This window comes from Pieris brassicae, chromosome W (genome assembly GCF_905147105.1).
Source record: "Pieris brassicae chromosome W, ilPieBrab1.1, whole genome shotgun sequence".
NCBI classification, from domain to species: Eukaryota; Metazoa; Arthropoda; class Insecta; order Lepidoptera; family Pieridae; genus Pieris; species Pieris brassicae.
Window position 1 is genome coordinate 1,812,000 of NC_059679.1, and position 5,955 is coordinate 1,817,954.

Here is a 5,955-nt window from a genome sequence, read left to right on the forward strand (position 1 = left end):
CTCCTAGGAATAGTGCCTGGACCAAGCCCCCCGTTACGGAGGGCCCTCCCCAGCTCACGTCAGAGGCCTTCCTGCCTCTGCCAACAAAATCGGCAGCCGCAAAGCCCTCCCAGGCGCCGGCGCCGACCCCCGTCATAACGGAGAGGCCCACACGCAAGGTGAGCCCTCCGGCTAAAGCCCTCAGCCACACGGCGGAGGCCGCCGCGGAATCAGAAAAGGTCCGCGACGCCTTAAATCTCGCGTTTAGTATCGTAGACGCGCTAGACATAGACGCTCTTGTCGCCTTCTCCGAGGCTTTCAAATCCGCCAACAACGCGGAAGACAAGAAGCAACTTGTAATCGAGCACGTCCAGCTCCTTAAGTCCGTGCGACAATTTGCAGACTCCACCACACCGCAATAGCTACGACCACGTCTAGGATCAAGGCTCGATCACTGTCCGTGGTGACTTTCAATGCAAACGGTTTCAAGCCGCAGGCAGATTTGGTTCGAGATTTCCTCGTTCGCCACCAAATAGATATTTTCCTAGTACAGGAATCTTTCCTCAAGCCCAGCGTTCGCGCTCCAAGATTCGCAAATTACAACGTAGTGCGAAACGACCGACCTACGGCGAAAGGCGGTACGCTCATTTATTATAGACGAGCGCTTCACTGCTCGCCGTTAGACCCGCCCTCCCTTACCAACATAGAGTGCTCTGTGTTGCGCGTAGCCATGACCGGCCATCAGCCGATTATTATCGCGTCGGTGTACCTCCCTCCCGCCAAGGACATACTAGAGAGCGATCTCAAAACCCTGTTTGCGATGGGCCCCTCGGTCTTATTAGTCGGGGATCTCAATAGCAAACACGGGGACTGGAATAGTTCAAAACAAAACCCTAATGGGTTAGCCCTCAATAGGCTTATAGACGTGCTCAATTTCAACGTCATTGCCCCCATACAACCGACTCCCCGTGGCATAACAGGCAACGGCCTTCTCTCAACGGACGTCATAGACGTAGCGGTTTTACGTAACGTGGCACTACAGCCGCGAAGCGTAGAGACGTTACACGAGTTAGACTCGGACCACTTCCCGGTTCACTTTGAATTCGGCCCTCCTAACACTCGAGAGAAGAGGTTCAAGTCCATTGTCGACTGGCAGAAGTTAGACGAGGCCCTCAAGCCCGCCGACACCTCTGCCCTCCCAAATGTCCCCGACAATTTAGTCTCGTCCGCTCACGCGTTAGACGCGATCTCCTCGGTCACTAATCACATTCAGACCAAGGTCGCCGAGTCGTCCCGGAAGGTCCCAGATGAGTTCGCTCAACGCTGGGAGCTTCCCCCGGACGCGAGGCGTCTATTGACCGAGAAGAACGCGGCGACTCACGCCTTCGCCAGAGCACCGACCGACGAAAACCGCAGAGCACTCCGCGCCTCGCAGCGCCGAGTCAAAGAGCGCATGCGGGAAATTAGAAACGAACGCTGGGACCGTCTTACCAGCGAATTGTCACCTTCGCACACGGCCTATTGGTCTCTCGCGCGTTCCCTTAAAACCGACACGGTGGCGTCCATGCCCCCTCTCAAGCGTCCAAATCTGCCTGACGCATTCGACGACGACGAAAAAGCCGAGTGCTTAGCCGTCAACCTAGTGGAGCAGTGCACCCCGTATCTCGATCATAGCGACCCGGCGCACGTCGAACACGGGAACCGCGAGGTCGAACGCATCGTAGCACTGCCCCTCCCTCCCGAGCCGCTCCCTCCTACGTCGATCGCCGAGGTCAAAACTCTAATAAAGAGTTCACTGCCTCGTAAATCTCCAGGTCTCGACGCCATCTCGAACAAGGTCCTCCGGTGCCTCCCGCCCCATCTGATATGCCTACTAGTGTCCATTTTCAATTGCCTCCTTGAAAACTGCACCTTCCCGGCGCAGTGGAAAGAGGCCATTGTCATTGGTATTCACAAACCAGGCAAACCCCGTAACAACCCCACCAGTTACCGCCCTATCAGCCTTCTCAATACGCTTAGCAAGCTTTACGAGAAGGTACTTAAAAAGCGCCTCCTAGACTTTGCCCTAGATAAGGGGCTCATTCCCGATGAGCAGTTTGGCTTCAGGCCGGCCCACTCGTGCGTTCATCAAGTCCATCGAATCACGGAGCACATCCTCTCCGGGATGAAAAGCTCCCTGAAACCGAGAGCCACGGGTGCGCTCTTCTTCGACATAGCGAAAGCTTTCAACAAGGTCTGGCACAACGGCTTGGTTTACAAGCTCTACCACCTTAATGTGCCACTAAGACTCGTGCGTATCGTACACGACTTCTTGTCCGACCGCTCAATGCGCTATCGCGTAGAAGGAACGTTATCGTCTCCTCGCCCCACCATGGCCGGAGTCCCTCAGGGCTCGGTCCTCTCGCCCCTTCTGTTCACGCTGTATACCGGCGACATCCCTAGGGCTCCCAATGTAGGGCTAGCCCTCTATGCCGATGACACCGCTCTCTATACCACCCACAAAGATAGAGGTGTCATTTTGGACAGACTCCAGACCACTACCACGTCGTTAGGCGAATGGTTTCGGAAATGGGGCTTCCAAATAAATCCCGAGAAAAGCGTAGCAGTTCTCTTTGCCAGGGGCAACCCCGGTGCTATCGCTAGGGATAAATTTCACCTCAAGACAGAGGTAACCCTATACGGGCAAGCCATTCCATGGCAAAAGTCCGTTAAATATCTAGGAGTCACGCTCGATAGCGGCATGTCTTTCCGAAAGCACATAGCCGCCCTTCGCAAGAAGGCCCATTTTGTCCTCTCTCGCCTTCATTTCCTCCTAAATATAAGGAGTCAAATGTCTCTCAGACACAAGGTCACCCTGTACAAGGCCTGACGGATGAATGAGAGCACTTAAGTAGGATATACAACGAAACAATACAAGAGAAGGTACAAATTAAAAGTAGCCATATTCGAGCATACATGGTGGATGTCATGAAAGTGGATGAAGCAAGAGAGTTGTCAGGACTTTTGCAAGATCGTCGGCCTACCGGGAAAATGACGTGAAGATATAAGGTATAAAATTGTTGTTTGTCCACGTCAATTGTGTGTAGTATACGGAAATAAAAACAATCTATATTAGGTAAAAGGATTCTACTGATAATATTTATTTTAAGCTCCAACGGCAGTATAGCTTCCAAGTTTTGTTTTCTTTATAGGTAATGACATTTCAATAACATTCATTGAAATATATTGTAATTCGCATAGATACCTGGTGCTGAAAACCACGACAACGTCTTATATGAATATTGTAATTAATTCCCGTTTAAGACGGTAATTCCTGTCAGAGTTAAAGTTTCTTTTGATGTTTAGTTCGTCTTCTGCAGTTTTTGTCAATTTTGTACATATTAGAACATAAACAAGATGTTTCATAACACAGAACAAAGACACCATTTTGTATCCCGTTCACTTTAATACACTTCACTATATTTCGCTGTCTCATGAGAATTATTATAGATTAACGCGTCTCTTGTAAACTAAAATGGCGATTTAAAGAGGGAGAGTTTATCGCCCTTTAAAACTGGCTGTAAATGTAATTATAGATTAAATGAACTATTGTTTAGTGAGCATTATGCTACCTAAAACATTTCATTAAATTAAGTTTTAAATTTCTAAATCCTCATCATCGGTAGGCACATTTATACAGCAGACATGAAGGTAGTGTAAACATCCGGATGTGCTTCTGGAAATAACAATAACTTATGTAAGACATATACACTAATATAATATTAAAAATTAACTTAGAAACTATATAAGTACCCTATATCATCCTGGGGCGCATCATAACAGTTGTAATATGATCCGCATTCACCAACTTCGCCCGTGGCCGTGAAACATGAACGGCTGCGAATTGAAAAGGTAACCGTAAATCAAAATCTATAAAAAAGTCCTGATGCATCTATGGTTGCCAACTGAGTGCACCAGTAGCAGTCACGAATAATCCAATGATTTCAGAACAAACTACTCAAGGGAATTGTCAATGCCCCCTGGTACATTCGCAATAACGAGCTCCATTGGGACATGTAGTGGACGTTCGTTCTCATGTTTTTTTTTAAATGTAATAGGAGGCAAACGGCCAAGAGGCTCACCTGATGTTAAGCGATACCGCCGCCCATGGACACTCACATCGCCAGAAGGCTCGCAAGTGCGTTGCCGGCCTTTTAAGAATTGGTACGCTGTTTTCTTGAAGGACCCTAAGTCGAATTGGTTCGGAAATACTTCAGTGGGCAGCTGGTTCCACATAGTGGTGGTGCGTGGCAAAAACTGCCTTAGAAAACGCTCAATTGTCGAGGTGATACGGATGGTACTTTGTATTTTGCCTTGACGTCCGATAATGAAACTCAGCTGCGGGTATTAGACCGAATAACTCTTCTGAATGGTAAATGCGGTAGAAGATGCAGAGAGACCCAACATCTCTACGCGTTAAATATCCTTCATTAGGTTCGGTTTGAATTATTTATTGGTCTCGTTAAGATTTAATGGAAACAAGTTGTTTTATATGTGGAAAATATCTTGAACTTTATTTGGCTTAAAAAGAACAACACATTGGCTAGTAAAGTTCACAGAGTAAAGAGAAGGGCAAAGACAAACGAGTAACAGGCTTGAAATAAAAGACAAATCAAGTCAATGAAGCAAAAGGCGCGAAATTTAAATATTACAACAAGTTTTAAGTTGGAGTATCGTAATCGTACATGATGTCTCAGTGAATAGACAATGTATTTAAAATATGTTCATGTTCGCTGACTGACATATGTTTTCTAGGCGTAAAGGCTATTACAATTTGTAATAAATGAAAATAATAACGTTTTTTTCCTATATTAAGGTATGGGTCAGACTTTCGGTTCAGTGAACATTGATAATTTTATACCAACCAATCTGGAAGATATCATCATAATCAAACCCAATTAAATGCACTGTAACTAGTAGTTAAAGTTATTAGATGAAAATTACCTATATTAGGTCTCAAATCAAGATTTTTCACCCAGGACCCATGTTTGAAAAACTATTCAGCCAACTACCAGAGCCGTCCAGACCATAGACAGATGTGAAAAGGAATATGCTGAGAAATAACCTAAAAATAATATATTTTAGAACTCGAAAAGCAGCTCCATAGAGACGCCAAGACGTGTTAATCATTTGCTATTATTATTTACTTTTGCTTTTACCAATCCTACCTTGTTGCTAATATTAAGATTTAGTAGAAACAAGTGTGTTGTTTATAGCATAAGTAAAATAAATTGAATTAATCAACATTTGGCAGGCGATATGACGCAATTTACATAAAGTTAACTTTTTGGAACCCAAATTCTTCTTCTTCTAGAATTTATTTTTTATGAAATTAAGTTAAAAATAAAAGGGAAAACTCACGTGATGGCGTTCATCATTATTATTATCGACATGGATACCTGGAAAAAGCAATTTCAAATAATATTTTAATTGTTAGAGTAACTGTGCAAAAACAAAAATCATCATTAGACAGTCACTGTCACATCTTGCTCTACTCTGTGAATACAAATGACCTTTATTTTAATATTATAATTTGAATGACATTATGTCATTATTATATTTAATGTACTAGACACGACCTTCAAGGAGTGAAAGAAGTTTCATAATATCAGTTAATTTGGTGGCAAGGCGATGCGCTCGCCATGTCGAGCAAAAAAGAAACTGGGCCATACTATATTTTTCTTGAGTTCAGGCCATTTTCGACCCCTTTAACTTCGTTGTGGATAAAGTTAGAATCCTGAATCGCACAAAACAATGTAATTGAATATTGTGTTTGCTACGATGGCCAAGTCAATGTATTTATTTAAAACACAAAAGATTTCTAATACTGATATGGTCACTATCTACCAATCGTATCTTATTTCGGTCATACAATGCGCAGAGGCGATGAGAACTTGGAGAATCAGATCGTGGTAGGTAACACAGAAGGCAAAACAT

General features: G+C 44.7%; 1 long non-coding RNA gene across 1 annotated transcript; it reads right to left on the reverse strand.

Moving 5' to 3' along the window:
- Positions 1-2,812: 2,812 nt before the first annotated feature.
- LOC123718366 lies at positions 2,813-5,631 on the reverse strand. The gene is made up of 4 exons (XR_006755012.1): positions 5,380-5,631; positions 4,963-5,083; positions 3,772-3,855; positions 2,813-3,694 (listed from the first exon to the last, which is right to left on the reverse strand). It is a non-coding gene; the product is annotated as an uncharacterized LOC123718366 (long non-coding RNA).
- Positions 5,632-5,955: the final 324 nt, after the last annotated feature.